This window comes from Gossypium arboreum, chromosome 8 (genome assembly GCF_025698485.1).
Source record: "Gossypium arboreum isolate Shixiya-1 chromosome 8, ASM2569848v2, whole genome shotgun sequence".
Lineage (NCBI taxonomy): Eukaryota > Viridiplantae > Streptophyta > Magnoliopsida > Malvales > Malvaceae > Gossypium > Gossypium arboreum.
Genome location: NC_069077.1, coordinates 18,365,620 through 18,383,464, shown reverse-complemented (window position 1 = coordinate 18,383,464; position 17,845 = coordinate 18,365,620). Strand labels below are relative to the sequence as shown.

The 17,845-nt window shown below is 35.1% G+C and overlaps 1 long non-coding RNA gene and 1 other non-coding gene across 2 annotated transcripts; one reads left to right on the top strand and one right to left on the bottom strand.

Moving 5' to 3' along the window:
- Window positions 1–5,544: 5,544 nt before the first annotated feature.
- Window positions 5,545–5,651, bottom strand: LOC128280276 (small nucleolar RNA R71). The gene has a single exon (XR_008270456.1). It is a non-coding gene; the product is annotated as a small nucleolar RNA R71 (small nucleolar RNA).
- A 10,799-nt stretch (window positions 5,652–16,450) lies between these two features.
- Window positions 16,451–17,439, top strand: LOC128296525 (uncharacterized). The gene is made up of 2 exons (XR_008287140.1): window positions 16,451–16,534; window positions 17,224–17,439. It is a non-coding gene; the product is annotated as an uncharacterized LOC128296525 (long non-coding RNA).
- The last annotated feature ends 406 nt before the right edge of the window (window positions 17,440–17,845 follow it).

The window sequence follows — 17,845 nt, the reverse complement described above, 5'->3', positions numbered from 1 at the left end:
TCTATTCTCTAACTCCAATGACAAATGACATGCCTTTCTAAAAACTAACCGATAATGAGTCATTCCTAACGGTGTCTTAAATGTGTTCGATAGGTTTATAATGCATTATCAAGCCTTCGGGACCAATCTTTTCTGCTAGGGTGTACTACCCTTTTAAGGATACTTTTGATTTCACGGTTCACTCTTTCAACTTGCCCATTAGACTGGGGGTGATAGGCAGTAGTAATCTTGTACTTCATATCATATTTGTCAAGCAACCACTTAAGCCATTTATTCACAAAGTGAGAACCTTCATCACTAATAAGAGCTCTTGGTGTCCCAAATCGTGTAAACACATGCTTATGTAGGAATCGCATGATTACCTTAGCATCATTTGTAGGGTATGCTTCAGCTTCAACCCACTTGGATACATAGTCCACAACAGCTAAGATGTATTTGTTCTCGTACAAAGAAGGAAATGGGCTTAAGAAGTTAATGTCCCATACGTCGAACAATTCAATCTCCAAAATGTTTGTCAAGGGCATCTCATTCCTCCTTGATATATTTCTGGTCCTTTGGCATTTATCACAGTTCTTCATAAGTATAAGCATCTTTCTTTAAATAGTGTAGGCCAAAAGAAACCTGCTTCCAGAATCTTAGTTGTAGTATGTGAACCACCAAAGTGTCCCTCACTTGGAGATGAATGGAAACGCTACAAGATCTTAGCTATCTCACTTTCAGTTACACACTTTCAGATTATATTATCTGCACACTGTTTAAACAAATATGGATCCTCCTAAAAATAATATAGACTATCATGAAGGAAATTTTTCCTTTGTTGGTATGTCATTTCTCGAGGAATTATTCCACATGCAAAATAATTGGAAAAATCAGCAAACCAAGGTGTTTCATGAATTCGACTTACCTCAAATAAGTGTTCATCTGGGAAATTCTCATTGATAGGAGCACATGATCGAGTTACCTCATCTTGCTCCAACCTCGACAGATGATCGGCTATTTGATTTTCGACACCTTTTCTATTTAGATCTCAAGGTCAAATTCTTAGAGTAAAAGTATGCAACGAATTAGCCCGGTTTCACAACTTTTTTCATGAGCAAGTATTTAATGGCCGCATGGTCAGTAAATACTGTAACTTTGGTACCTATAAGATATGAGCGGAATTTGTCAAAAGCAATGGAAAAGAGTTCCTTTTCAGTTATCGTATAATTGAGTTGGGCTCCCGTCAAAGTTCTACTTGCATAGTAAATAGGGTAAAACACTTTGTTTCTTCTTTGACCCATCACAGCTCCAACAGTATAATCACTTGCATCGCACATCAACTCAAAAGGTGAGCTCCAATCAAGTGTAACAATTATTAGGGCTGAGATTAACCGCTTTTTCAGATCTTTAAAAGCTTCCAAACATGCTTTGTTGAAATCAAACACTGTATCTTTCTCTAACAACAAACACAATGGTTTAGAAAATTTTTAGTAATCTTTGATAAACCTTCGGTAAAAATAGGCATGGCCTAAGAAACTTCTGACTCCTTTCACATTAATTGGGGTTGGTAATCTTTCAATAACGTCCACATTTGCTTTATCGACTTCAATTCCTCTCTTTGATATTTTATGCCCTAAGACAATCCATTCCTTAACCATAAAATGACATTTTTCCCAATTAAGGACAAGATTTGTCTCTTTGCATCTCTTCAGTACCTTAGCTAGATTACTCAAACAAATATCATAAGTGTTACCAAAAATAGAAAAATCATCCATGAAAACCTAAACAAAATTTTCAACCATATCAGTGAATATTACCATCATGCATCGTTGAAATGTTGCAGATTTATTGCATAAACCAAAAGGCATTCGCCTAAAAGCAAACGTACCGTATGGACAAGTAAATGTTATTTTATGTTGGTCCTCCAAAGCTACAACTATTTGGTTATATCCCGAATAGCTATCTAAAAAGTAATAGAATTCATTACCTGCCAGTCGATCTAACATCTGATCCATAAAAGGCAACGAAAAATGGTCCTTTCGAGTGGCTTCATTCAATTTTCTGTAATCAATACAAATTCTCCAACCAATAACATTTCTTGTTGGAATCAACTCGTTATGCTCATTTTCAACAATCGTGATTCCACCTTTCTTCGGCATACACTGCACCGGACTTACCTATAAACTATCTGAAATAGGATAGATGATTGCTGTATCTAACCATTTGATCACTTCCTTTCTCACAACTTCTTTCATTATAGGATTGAGCCTCATTTTTCTATCAATTCGAGCTCTTTCACCTTCTTCTTAAATAATTTTATGCATGCAAAAAGAAGGGATTATACCTTGAATACCAGTTATGGTCTAACCAATTGCTTTCTTAAATTTCTTTAGAACAACAATTAGTTGCTCCTCTTAATCTTTCGTCAGTTCTGCTAAAATAATCACAGGCAAAGTGGAATAGTCACCTTAATAAACGTATTTCAAATAGGAAGGAAGTACCTTTAGTTCAAGTTTAAGTGGTTCTTCAATTGACAACTTGGGTTGCACAAATTCTCTAACTTCTAACTCCAATGGTTCAAACCTTGTAGATTGAATGAAATTTCTTGGATTGGCTTCTATCAAAGCCATGTTTTCTTCACCTTCTTCATCCTCCAACGGGTCAAGATCTAAGGCTTTCTCCAATGAATCTTCTTCAAAATTGCTTTGCATAGAAACCAAGGTTTCTATCTCTTCCATAACTAAACACTCTTCTGCCAGATCAGGAAATTTCATCGTTTTAAGAATGTTAAAGGTTACGTGATCGTCTTGAACTTGCATGGTGAGTTCACCTGTCTGCACATCAATTAACGGTCTTCCCATGGCTTAGAAAGGTCTCCCAAGGATGATCAACACTTCCTTATCTACTTTAAAATCTAAGACAATGAAATTAGCAGGAAAATTAAATTTATCGACTCTTACCAAAACATCCTCGATCTTTCCTTAGAGATATGCTAAAGATTGATCTACTAACTGAAGCGTTACGGTTGTAGGTCTTAGTTCACCTATCCTTAGTAACTTGAAAATATACGTAGGTATCAAATTCATACTCGCTCCTAAGTCACACAAAGCTTTACCACAGTAAGATTCACCAATGTTACAGGGAATAGTAAAGTTTCCTGGGTCTTTCAATTCTGGTGGCAGTTTGTTCTGCAGGAACGCACTGCACTCCTTTGTCAAGGCAATAGTCTTATACTCACTCAGCCGTTTCTTTTTGGACAATATATCCTTCATAAAATTCAGATAATTCAGCATTTGTTCTAAAGCTTCCACCAATAGGATATTGATGTGTAACTGCTTCAGAAAATCTAAAAACTTCTTGAATTGCACCTCATGTTTCTGCTTGTGTTACTGCATTCCTTAGGAATATAGAGGTGATGGAACTTTCGGTTGAACTGGATAACTCTTCTATGTAGGTAAATCTGCATCCAAAGAAGATGTTAAAGTATCTGATAAATCGTAATTTATACATATTTTTATCCCATACTTAGCACATTTATGGATGATTTCTCCTTAGATTTGGTGAATTTGATGCTCCTAATTCTTTAATTTCATGTTTTATACTTAGGTGAGCATAGGAGAGTAAAAAGATCGAGAAATGGGCTAAAAACAGAGAAAATGGACCCACATGGGAAATCAACACGGCCTGGACTTCCTCACACGGGCGTGTGACACGGCCGTGTCCATTTGGCAAGATCGAAGCACGACATACACAGGTAGACTACACGCCCGTGCCTATTCAACAGCCTTGACTACGGGCTGGAGCAATCGCACATAGACATGTCCCTGTTGAGCCCAAGTATAGTCCTATTTGGAAAAGGCCACTTTTGAGGGCTCTAAGGCATTCTAAAGCCTATTTAAACACCTGATGAGGCACTTAGAAGAGACACACGGAGTAGGAGGCAAGGAATTACTCAAGGGAAGCCGATTGATCCATCTCAGAAGCCGGATTCATCGTCAAGACTGAAGATCTCCCTTCAATTTCCATTCAGGGGTTTTGGGTTTTCTTTATGTTTTGTATAAATTATTATTCTAAGATGTTTTATTTTATAATTATGAACTAAACCCCCTAAATACCTAAGGGGAATGAAACCTAAGACAGATATTGTTATTATTATCTGAATTGTATGATAAATATTTGACTTGTTCTTAATTATGTGTTCTTAATTCTTGTTTTAATATTCCAAGATATTGATTCAAGTTAATGCTCTTATTCAGAGGAGGAAAAGACCCTGTCTAAGAGTAAATTTGTTGTAATTAAGTGGAGTTGATTGCACGCCTAGAGATAGGGTGATAAGATTTTGCCGGATTAGGGTGAAACCTAATAAGTGGATCCATAGATCGAGTTAATGCAACACTAGGGCGTTAATTAGAAAAAGATTTCAATTAATGAACCTAGGGTTAGATGTTATTAGTCTCGAGAGAGATAATAATATAACTTAGGGATTTCTACCGATCAAGTCAAATGAATAACTCGTCTGATTCAAAGTTAAATAATAAGTGAAGTCTAGGTGGATTTTTCCTTGGTATTGTCTTAATCAATCGAGTTTTTCCAAAAGCTTTTCCCCAATTTCTCTCTATGCACCCTTAGTTTAGTTAAGTAGTTTAGATAAACAAATCCCTTAATTTTTAAGCTAGATAATAAAAAGAAAGGAATTACTAGTACTCTTGGTTCCTTTGGGTTCGACAATCCGGTCTTGCTAAAGCTATACTACTGTTTGATAGGTACATTTGCCTTCATCGTGATAATAGTTAGTTTTAAGAATGATTAATTATAAATTTTTAAAACCTGTCGCGAATAACATATATCAAGTTTTTGGCGCCGTTGCCGGGGAACTAAGATATTAAGAACACTCGATTTTTATTACTTTAGCCATTTTACTTTATTTGGAATTTAATTTTTTATTTTATTTTCTAATTTTTCTTTTATTCATTCCTGGCAGGTTTTTATAGTGTATGACTAGAAGAAACCTATCGGGACCATTATTGTTTGATAGTAAGATCGATCGTACAGTTCACAAAAACAAGATAGAAAGAAAGCGAAGCTTACGATACACATAGAAAGAGCAAGAGGACGATATTTCAACCACAACTGAGGATATGGCTAAAAACCAAGAAAATCCACTACCTCTTGCGATTGCTACTAATTAGAATCCTGCTCCACGTACTATGTATGATTATGCTAAACCTTCTTTAACAGGAACTGAATCGAGTATAGTTAGGCCTGTTGTTGCTGCAAATAATTTTGAACTAAAACCTAACACCATTCAAATGACCCAATAGTTTGTTCAGTTTGATGGTTTGCAAGACGAGGATCCCAACGCTCACTTGGCGAATTTCTTAGAGTTTTACGAAACTTTTAAAATCAATGGCGTTTCTGATGATGCCATTTGTCTTCGGTTGTTTCCTTTTTCGTTGAGGAATAAGACTAAACAGTGGTTGAACTCGTTACCACGAGGGTCAATCACTACTTGGGAACAAATGACCGAAAAGCTTTTATTAAAATATTTTCTGCCGGCTAAAACGAAAAATTACGTATGATATCTCTTCTTTTGTGCAGATGGATTTAGAAACACTCTACGATACATGAGAGAGATACAAGGACCTTTTGCGAAGATGCCCTCACCATGGGTTACCACTCTGGCTATAGGTTCAAACGTTTCACAATGGCCTAAATCCTTCGACTCGACAGATGATTGACGTAGCTGCTGGCGGAACTATCAATAATAAGACACCTGAGGATGCTTATGAATTTATAGAAGAGATGTCACTGAATAATTATCAGTGGCAAGTTATGAGACAAAACTAACGAAAACAATCGGCGTTTTTAACGTCGATTCGGTCACCATGCTCTATAATCAGGTAGAACTTTTGAATAGAAAAATTGACGATTTCCTTGATTCTTCACAAGTTCACCCAGTAATGCAGTGTGAAGCAAATGGAGGTGGATCCAACAATTCAGAATACCCACCATATGGCCACAATATGGAGAACGAGCAGCTAAATTATATAGGTAATAATCCTTAATCTCAAAATAATCTTTATAGTAATACTTACAATGCAAGATGGAGGAACCACCTAAATTTCTCATGGGGAGGCCAAGAGAATCAGAGACCACCACCACCTTCAGGCTTTCAACAACAACCTTACCAGCAAGAGAAAAAGCTGAACCTTGAGGAGATGTTAACAGAATTCATCTCGGTGTCAGAAACTTGTTTCCAGAATACCAAGACAGCACTTAAAAATCAACAAGCGTCGATCTAAGGGCTCGAAACTCAGATAGGTCAGCTCGCTAAATTGATATCTGAACGATCACAAGGTAGTATTCCAAGTAACACTGAATCTAACCCAAGGGAGTAACTCAACGCAATTACCATTCAAGATGAGGAAGGGTTAGTTGCACCTGAACCAGAACTGAGGCAAGAAACTGTGGTAAGTAAAGGTAAAGGTGAGGTGGACTACAATGACCAGAAACCGGTAAGTAAAGAGTAAAAACCTCATGTGCCATACCCCAACGTGACAAGAAAGACCGCACAGACGAACAATTTGGTAAATTTCTTAAATTATTAAAGAAGTTACATATTAACTTACCGTTTATTGAAGCTCTTTCGCAGATTCCAAACGCAGTCAAATTCCTAAAGGAGCTTTTAACAAATAAACGAAAGTTGGATGAGGCGTCGCATGTGGAGTTAAATGCGGTTTGCTCAGCCATACTACAGAATAAGCTGGCCAACAAATTAAAAGACCCAGGGAGATTTACGATTCCCTATTTAATTAGTAGCTTATATGTTAATAATGCTTTGGCTGATTTAGGGGCTAGTATCAATGTCATGCCTTAAAAAATGTTTAAGCAACTAGGTCTTGGGAAACCCAAACAAACTAGGATGAGTATTCAATTAGCCGATAAAACAATTAGATTTCCTAGGGGATTATTGAAGATGTACTTGTTAAAATTGACAAATTTATATTCCCAGTTGAATCCATTGTTCTAGACATAGAAGAGAATAGTAACGCTCCTTTAATTTTAAGGAGGCCCTTTTTAGCAACCGCTAAAACAATAATTGATGTTGGCACAGGTGAACTTACACTTCGTGTGGGAGACGAAGCAATCACCCTTCAAGCTCGTAATTCGAGTAACACATCGAAAATCAAAGGTGGTGATATAAATCATCCTACTAAAACTGACCATGTAGTGCAACCTACTTTGCAGGGAATAGGTTCAAAGAACATACATGAGCCATGTTCAAGCAACAACAAAGGACCTATCTATGAAAAACGAAGGCTACAAATCGAGGAACTAGATGAATGTCAGATACATAAATTGAGGACACACGATAAACCAAAACCACACCATGACGAGCTCAATGTCGCACCAAATCAACTTAAGGTTGGAGACAAAGTATTACTAGATGCAGCAGACCCTCGCATTGCTACTTCTGAACCTAACAGAGCAATCCCTCTTACGGTACTCAGTAGTTTTCCATACGGTACAGTCGAGGTAATTCATCCCAAATTCGACACTTTTAAGGTAAACAATACTCGTCTTAAACCTTATGTTGATAAAATTGATAGTAGGGATGAGGAGTGTAAACTCCTCGCACCACCATGACTATGCACTAGAAAGGTAAGTCGAGCTTAGGCTATAAATAAGCGCTTCTCGGGAGGTAACTCGAGTACTAACAGTGTTAACCTTCTTTAAATTTTAGTCTTTAACATTTAATTCACTAACTGAGTCACTGAACATAGGATTTCCAGAACCACACGGCTAGGCACACGGGCGTGCCGTAGGCTGTGCACATACCACGAGAGGAACATGGCCGTGTGATACGACCGTGTGAAAACAGAGCAAAAACGTTTCCCCAACACGGGATCTGATAAGTTGCCACGGTCGTGCAACATGGCCATGGGCAATTGTAACGGCCTAATTTTCAGTGGTGTCGGAAATGGTGATTTGAGGTCACTAAATTTGACAAATAAGATTGAACAACATAGTAATTTAATATTTATGAGTCAAGTAAGAATTTAGAGGAATTTGTGAAATGGTGAAATTAGTGAGAATTTATTAGGTCAAACGGGTCAAAAACGACGTATCGAACCTCAAAATTGAAAATCGAGCTATAAATATTTTTATAAATATTTACGGAATGTCATTGAGTTAGTATTAAAGTTTCATTAGAAAATTTTAACGTTTGGATAACTAATTAATTAAAAAGGACTAAATTGAAAATAGCGCAAAATTTGTTAAATTTTGAGTAAATAGCCTAAGTATTTAAAAAGATGGATTTAAAGAGCAATTAGACCCAAAGGTTAATGGCTGGACGGTTTGGGTATGAAATAAGCAAGAAAACAATGTGAACAAGGGGCAAAATTGGAAATAGCATAAAAGTTAATAGTTAAATAATGATGTAATTGAAAAATCTAGACATTTCTTCATATTTTCTCAGCCAAAATGCCATAGAAGGTCCGGAGAAAGCTGTTTTTTCATATATTTACATCATGTGAGTTTAATTCTTGCTTTTTCTTGATAATTTTTATGTTTTTATGACTTTTACAATTAGGTCCACTTATAGAATTCATTAGTTTTTGATTTTATCGGTGAAATTGGAAGTTACCCTGGATGGATAAGGGAAGTTTATGATGAATTATTATGAAATTTAAGTTCTAATTTCATATTAAGGTGGTTTTATTAACTGATTTTGATAGGAAATGATATTTAGGACCTAATTGTGAAAAAGTTGTGGATTGAAGGTTGCTGTTGAAATTCAGAATATAAAATGTTTTGAAATAGTTTATAATGATAAAATAAAGTGTTAATTGAGAAAAATTAGTTCAATTGATGGGTGAATTGAGCAGGGACTAAATTGTGAAAACAATAAATTTTGGGGTAAAAGTGCAATTTCAAAATTTGAACAGCATAAATTGTGAAGTGAAATAGAAATCAAATAAATGCTAATGAGTAGAAATATTTTATATTATAGATCAAGAATCCAAAGAAGAACGAGGAAAAGAAAAAGTTGCGGAATAGTCCCTAAATTTCAATATCTTCTACAAATTAGCCGGGTAAGTTCATATGGTTGAATTTAGATGTTTATTTGTGAATGATTGAAGTATATAATGTGTTATTATATACGAATTTGTTGTGGGATTGTGTAGATTTTGTTAATGAAAGAATAAATGTGGAAATGCAAATTAGGAAAAATACAAGATTGAGTACGTTCGTATCGTGACGTGTGATGAATTGACGGATAAGACCATGGTTGTTCCATGGAAAAGTGTGAAATGTAGGTATGGTATCATCCATACTGAGTTGTGAAATGTAGGTATGGTATTATCCATCTGAAATGTGAAATGTAGGTATGGTATTATCAAATCCATACTGAGTTAAGAAATGTAGGTATGGCATTTCCCATACCGAAGTTGAAAATGTAGGTATGGTATTTCAATGAGGAAAACCATACTGAGTTGTGAATCGTGGCATTGAGCAACGACGTACTCAATTTCGTAAGCCGTTTCCTAATTTGATTATAAGAAATAAAAGAGAAGTGATCCAAATGAAAGAGATTGAGTAGTTATTCTTGTTGAGCTCAACTATGTGAAATATTATAACAATGGTTGTGAATTGCAGGAAACTTTAGTAAATGTTTTGGTATTGTTTGGAAATATTATGTTTGGTAAGCATTACTTTTAAACCTATGAACTTACTAAGCTTCAATAAGCTTACTTGTGTGTGTTTAATATTTTTATGTAGATTGACTTGAAGTGAAGTGGGTAGATCGGATCAACACAACAAAGCACACTATCCGGATCAATTCGGTAGCTTTTGTTTTATGTTTGAAGATTTATATGGCATGTATAGAGTTTAAATGAAATAAAGTAAAGATGTTATAAACTAGTTAACAACATTTTGTACTAAAAGCAGCTTTTGGTTAGTAGCAGTAGTTTGAGTTTGAAAATTTACCATAAATCATGAAAATATAATTAAAGGTTGAATAAAATATGAAATTAAATCTTATTGAATGTAGTTTCATATAGAATAAACAGTGTAAGCAACAAAGCTTTCATATCGGAGATATTTGAATTTTGTGAGACAAGGTCGAGTGATTTTGAACTCCTGTTCTGATTTGTAAAAGTCATTAAAATTGTAAAAATTAATTAGGAGTCATACTATATATGTATGGATTCCTTATTGAGTTTATTTTTAAGAGAAACAAACGGCTTGGTTATTTTAATTCTGTACATGGAGAAATTTGGTTCGTAGTGCACAGGGGTCAGAGCAGCCAAACCCTGAAACAGGGGAGACTTCAACTAATAAACTGTATTAATTGGCCCAACCAAAAATTCTAGAAAAAAATTAGTAAGTAGATATATGAGCCTATATTTGGGGAAAATTTACGGATTTTGATTTTGAGTTTTGTAACTCGAGATATGATTTTTTTTGCGTCTGTAACGCAGTTGGACAGCTTGTCTGGAAAGTGTGATATAAATTGTTTGAATTTGTTTAAGTGCTCAAATAAGTTTAGTAATGCCTCGTGCTCGACTCCGAAGACGGTCTCGGGTAAAGGGGGTGTTACATTTATTGGTATCAGAGCTTTGGTTTAGTCGATTCTCGGAACAAATTTGATGTGTAAAGTGTTTAAAAATACATGCCATATAAATCTGTGATAGTGTGATGTGAATGATCCGATCTATTACTAATTTTTGTTATAGATTGTAAAGATGTCTGATAGACCCGATGGTGCTAGTCAGGAAGAGGAAGTTAATAGTAGAATACAGACTTCTGAGCAGGAAACAAGTGGTAATGTCCCGATTTCTTTGAATATGATTTACGGATTAATGAATCAGTGGTATCATGAAACAATACAAGGAAGAAGTCAGACACAACAACCTCCTCCTCCCCCTACTGTACCACCAGTTACAACCCCGGTTGCTCCTCCTTTAATAGATGAATCTAGCAAAAGAACACCGATTGAAAAACTCAGAAAGTTTGGAGCTGAAGAATTTCGAGGGAGATCGGACGATGATCCGGTTAAAGCAGAGTATTGGTTAAAGAGTTTAGAGAGAGTTTTTAAATAGATGATGTGTTCTCCAGAGGACTATTTGAGATGTGCAGTTTTTCTATTGAAAGAAGAAGCGTATAATTGGTGGGAAACCATTGAGGCAGTGGTACCTGTAGATAAACTTACCTGGGAATTCTTCCAAAACGAATTTAAGAAGAAGTATGTGGGAAAGAGATATTTAGATAAGAAGAAGAGAGAATTTCTTGATCTTTGATAAGGGAATAAAACAGTGGCCGAATATGAAAGAGAATTTGTGTATCTCAGTAGATATGCTCGGGATGTTGTACCGACAGAGGAAGAAATGTGCATTAGATTTGAAGAAGGGCTTAATGATGAAATCAGAATGATGATTGGAGGTACAGAGATTCGAGAATTTGTGGTTCTGTCTGATCGAGCTCAAAAGATGGAAGAAGTGTATAACAAAAAGATACAAAGAGAAAGAAGAGGTAAAGAGGTATACAAAAGAAGTTTCTCTAGACCAACTTCGACTTTTTCGGCCAAAAAGTTCAGAGATGATTCTAGTCGACCTGTTACAATTCCGGAACAATTGAATAAAAGTAAAACGACTCAACAAGATATCGGAGTAACTAAGAAACCAGCAGCTAGTGTTAGTAGTGTGCAAAATATTCCGAGACTTAGATGTAAAAATTGTGGTAGATTTCATATTGGTGGGTATTGGGGAAGAGCCGGAGCTTGCTATAAATGTGGTGGAACTGATCATTTTATTCGGGACTGTCTTCAATTATTAAAAGAAGATAGAGAACAAGGGGAGAAGCAAGCAAATACTCCTTAGAAAGGTAAACGTTTGGGTCAAAGTAGTGCTGCTGGGACTGTTCATTCGGGAACGAGAGATACTGGAGCTCGATCAGAGACAAGAGTACCTGCACGTACATATGCTATCTGGGCAAGGGAAGAAGCTTCTGCTCCAGATGTGATAGCTGGTCATTTCTATCTTTTTGATGATTCTGTGTATGCTTTAATTGATCCTGGATCTACACATTCATATATTTGCATTGCATTAGTGTCAGAAAAGAAAATGAGTGTTGAGTCCACTGACCTTGAATTGCAAGTCACTAATCCACTAGGGCAAAGTGTGTTGGTCAATTTATTATGTCAGAATTGTCCACTGAAAATACAAGGCTGTGAATTCTCTGCTGATTTAATGTTGTTACCTTTCCGAGAATTTGATGTTATTCTTGGAATGGATTGGTTGATTGAACACGATGCCATAGTGAATTGTAGAGAAAACCGATTGATTTAAAATGTCGACGGGGAAATAGTTTCAATGAGTTTGGGGATAAAAGAATGATGTCGAATTATTTCACTTTTCTGTTTCGGAAATTGATTCGGAAAGATAATGAAGCATTTTTAGCTTATATTCTTGATACTCGGGATTCTGAATTGAAGATGGAACAATTGTCAGTTGTTAATGAGTTTATTGATGTGTTTCCTGAGGAATTACCTGGTTTGCCCCCAGATCGTAAGGTTGAATTCATAATTGATGTAATTTCGGGTACAGCTTTGATATCAATAACACCGTATATAATGGCACCAATTGAGTTAAAAGAGTTGAAGACACGATTGCAAGAGTTATTGGATAAAGGGTTCATCGATCGAGTACATCACCTTGGGCGCACTGTCTTATTTGTGAAAAAGAAAGATGGTTCGTTGCGATTGTGTATTGATTACGTGCGGTTGAACAAGGTAACAATTAAAAATAAATATCCATTACCTCGCATCGATAATTTGTTTGATCAACTGAAAGGTGCTGCAGTGTTCTCAAAAATAGACCTTAGATCCGGGTATTATCAATGAAGGTTAAAGAGTGTGATGTGCCAAAGACGCTTTTCGAACTCGGTATGGTCACTACGAATTTTTGGTAATGCCTTTTGGTTTAACGAATGCCCCTGCTGCATTTATGGATTTAATGAATCAAATTTTCCAGTCTTATTTGGATAGATTTGTGGTGGTATTTATTGATGACATATTGGTCTATTCAAAGACTGAATCCGAACATGCACAGCACTTGAGAATTGTACTACAGACTTTGAGAGAAAAACAGTTATATGCGAAATTTAGTAAATGTGAGTTTTGGCTTCATGAAGTTGGATTTCTGGGTCATATTATATCAGCTGAAGGAATTCGTGTAGATCCAAGTAAAGTTTCAACAGTGGTGAATTGGAAAACACCGAAGAATATAATTGAAGTGCGAAGTTTTCTGGGATTAGCAGGATATTATCGCCATTTTGTAAAGAATTTTTCCATGATTACTTCACCTATGACTCGTTTATTACAGAAGAATGTTAAGTTTGTGTGGTTTGATGAAAGTCAGAGAGCTTTGATCAGTTAAAGAAAATGTTAACAGAAGCTCCAGTCTTGACTCAACCAGAATCAGGTATACCATATGTTGTGTACAGTGATGCATCTTTAAGTGCTTTGGGTTGTGTGTTAATGCAGTCGGGAAAGGTGGTGGCTTATGCTTCACGGCAATTAAAACCACATGAATAGAATTACCCTACACATGATCTTGAGTTAGCTGCAATTGTTTTTGCTTTAAAAATTTGGAGACACTATTTATATGGTGAGAAGTGTTATACGTATACAGATCACAAAAGTTTGAAATACTTAATGACTTAGAAGGAACTGAACTTAAGATAGAGACGGTGGTTAGAGTTGCTGAAAGACTATGATTTGGTTATTGACTATCATCCAGGGAAAGCTAATGTAGTTCTTGATGCATCGAGTCGAAAGTCATCTTTGTTTGCATCATGCGGCAATGAATGCTCATTTTGCTCTTAATGAAGAAGGTGTTTGTATTAGTAGAATTGAAGGCAAAACCAATGTTTCTTCAACAAATCCGAAGTCAGTAGAATGAAGATCCAAAATTGGTCTTTGAAATGGCAAATGGTTCGGGATAATTTAGATTCGAGTTTAGTATTGATGATGAAGGTATATTACGCTATCATAATAGGATTTGTGTTCCAAATAATTTTGATTTAAAGAATGATATTCTTTCTGAAGCACATAATAGTATGTATTCTATTCATCCGGTAGTACAAAAATGTATGGTGATCTGAAAAAGACATATTGGTGGCCTAGTATGAAAAGAGAAATTTCGAATTTATTGCAAAATGTTTGATTTGCCGACAAGTTAAAGCGAGCATCAAGTGCCAACAGTTTATTACAACCCATTATGATTCCGAATAGAAGTGGGAGCATATTTCAATGGATTTTGTGTCAGGATTGCCTGTGACTCCAAGAAAGAAAGATTCGATATGGGTGATTGTTGATAGATTGACAAAGTCAGCACACTTTATTCCAGTCAGAACAGATTTTTCACTTAAGAAGTTAGCAGAATTGTATGTGTCAGAGATTGTGAGACTACATGGAGTTCCAATATCTATCATTTCAGACCGGGATCCGAGGTTTACTTCAAGATTTTGGAATAAATTGCAAGAAGCTTTAGGCACCAGATTGAATTTTAGTACAAAGATTTCATCCTCAAACAGATGGACAATGAGCAGTGATTCAAATTTTAGAAGATATGTTAAGATGTTGTATACTCGAGTTTGGTGACAGTTGGGAAAGGTATTTACCGTTGGCTGAGTTTGCTTACAACAATAGCTATCAGTCTAGTATAAAAATGGCACCATTTAAGGCTCTTTATGGTAGAAAATGCAAGACTCCATTGTGTTGGTCTGAATTGAGTGAATCAAAAATAGTTGGGGTTGATTTGATTCGAGAAACCGAAGAGAAAGTCCGGATTATTCGAGATAGTCTAAAAGCTGCTTCAGATCGTCAGAAGTCATATGCGAATTTAAAATGAAGAGACATAGAATATGCAGTGGGTGATCGAGTATTTTTAAAAGTTTCACCATGGAAAAGGGTGTTACGATTTGGTAAAAGGGGAAAATTAAGTCCGAGATTCATAGGGCCATATGAAATTGTGGAAAGGGTTGGTCCTGTGGCTTATCGTTTGGCTTTACCTCCGGAACTTGAGAAGATTCACAATGTGTTTCATGTGTCTATGCTAAGGCGGTATAGGTCAGATCCTTCACACGTAATTCCCCATACTGAAATTGAGCTTCAACCAGATATGACTTATTCAGAAGAACCAGTGAAGATTTTGGCTCGTGAAGTTAAAGAATTGCGGAACAAAAGAGTACCATTAGTTAAAGTATTATGGCATCGACATGGTATGGAGGAGGCAACCTGGGAAACAGAGGAGTCAATGAGATCACAGTATCCAAATCTATTTTCAGGTAACAAATTTCGAGGACGAAATTTTTAAAGGGGGGGAGAGTTGTAACGGCCTAATTTTCAGTGGTGTCGGAAATGGTGATTTGAGATCACTAAATTCGACAAATAAGATTGAACAAGATAGTAATTTAATATTTATGAGTCAAGTAAGAATTTAGAAGAATTTGTGAAATGGTGAAATTAGTGAATTAAAAGAATTTATTAGGTCAAACGGGTCAAAAACGAGGTATCGAGACCTCAAAATTGAAAATCGAGCTATAAATATTTTTATAAATTATTATTGGAGTGTCATTGAGTTAGTATTAAAGTTTCGTTAGAAAATTTTAACGTTTGGATGGCTAATTAATTAAAAAGGACTAAATTGAAAATAGCGCAAAATTTGTTAAATTTTGAGTAAATAGCTTAAGTATTTAAAAAGATGGATTTAAAGAGCAATTAGACCCAAAGGTTAATGGCTGGACGGTTTGGGTATGAAATAAGCAAGAAAACAATGTGAACAAGGGGCAAAATTGGAAATAGCATAAAAGTTAATAGTTAAATAATGATGTAATTGAAAAATCTAGACATTTCTTCTTATTTTCTTAGCCAAAACGCCATAGAAGGTCTAGGGAAAGCTGGTTTTTCATATTTTTACATCATGTGAGTTTAATTCTAGCTTTTTCTTGATAATTTTTATGTTTTTATGACTTTTACAATTAGGTCCACTTATAGAATTCATTAGTTTTTGATTTTATGGGTGAAATTGGAAGTTACCCTGGATGGATAAGGGAATTTTATGATGAATTATCATGAAATTTAAGTTCTAATTGCATATTAAGGTGGTTTTATTAAGTGATTTTGATAGGAAATGATATTTAGGACCTAATTGTGAAAAAGTTGTGAATTGAAGGTTGCTATTGAAATTCAGAATATAAAAGGTTTGAAATAGTTTATAATGATAAAATAAAGTGTTAATTGAGAAAAATTAGTTCAATTGATGGGTGAATTGAGCAGGGACTAAATTGTGAAAACAGTAAATTTTGGGGTAAAAGTGCAATTTCAAAATTTGAACAGCATAAATTGTGAAGTGAAATAGAAATCAAATAAATGCTAATGAGTAGAAATATTTTATATTATAGATCAAGAATCCAAAGAAGAATGAGGAAAAGAAAAAGTTGAGGAATAGTCCCTAAATTTCAATATCTTCTACAAATTAGCCGGGTAAGTTCATATGGTTGAATTTAGATGTTTATTTGTGAATGATTGAAGTATATAATGTGTTATTATATACGAATTTTTTGTGGTATTGTGTAGATTTTGTTAATGAAAGAATAAATGTGGAAATGCAAATTAGGAAAAACGCAGGATTGAGTACGTTCGTTTCGTGACGTGTGATGAATTGACGGATAAGACCATGGTTGTTCCATGGAAAAGTGTGAAATGTAGGTATGGTATCATCCATACTGAGTTGTGAAATGTAGGTATGGTATTATCCATACTGAGCTGTGAAATGTAGGTATGGTATTATCAAATCCATACTGAGTTAAGAAATGTAGGTATGACATTTCCCATATAGAGTTGAAAAATGTAGGTATGGTATTTCAATGAGGAAAACCATACTGAGTTGTGAATCGTGGCATTGAGCAACGACGTACTCAATTTCGTAAGCCGTTTCCTAATTTGATTATAAGAAATAAAGAGAAGTGATCCAAATGAAAGAGATTGAGTAGTTGTTATTCTTGTTGAGCTCAACTATGTGAATTATTATAACAATGGTTGTGAATCGCAGAAACTTTAGTAAATGTTTTGGTATTGTTTGGAAATATTATGTTTGGTAAGCATTACTTTTAAACCTATGAACTTACTAAGCTTCAATAAGCTTACTTGTGTGTGTTTAATATTTTATGTAGATTGACTTGAAGTGAAGTGGGTAGATCGGATCAACACAACAAAGCACACTATCGAGATCAAGTCCGGTAGCTTTTGTTTTATGTTTGAAGATTTATATGGCATGTATAGAGTTTAAATGAAATGAAGTAAAGATGTTATAAACTAGTTAACAACATTTTGTACTAAAACAGTTTTTGGTTAGTAGCAGTAGTTTGAGTTTGAAAATTTACCATAAATCATGAAAATATAATTAAAGGTTGAATAAAATATGAAATTAAATATTGAATCTAGTTTCACATAGAAGAAACGGTGTAAGCAAAAGGCTTTCATATCAGGAGATATTTGAATTTTTGTGAGACAAGGTCAGAGTGATTTTGAACTCCCCTGTTATGATTTGTAAAAATCATTAAAAATTGTAAAAAATTAATTAGGAGTCATAATATATTTGTATGGATTCATTATTGAGTTTATTTTTAATAGAAACAAACTTCTTGGCTTTTTGAATTCTGTACATGGAGAAATTTGGTTCGTAGTACACAGGGGTCAGAGCAACCAAACCCGAAAATAGGGGAGACTTCAACTAATAAACTATACTAATTGGCCCAACCAAAAATTCTAGAAAAAAATTAGTAAGTAGATATA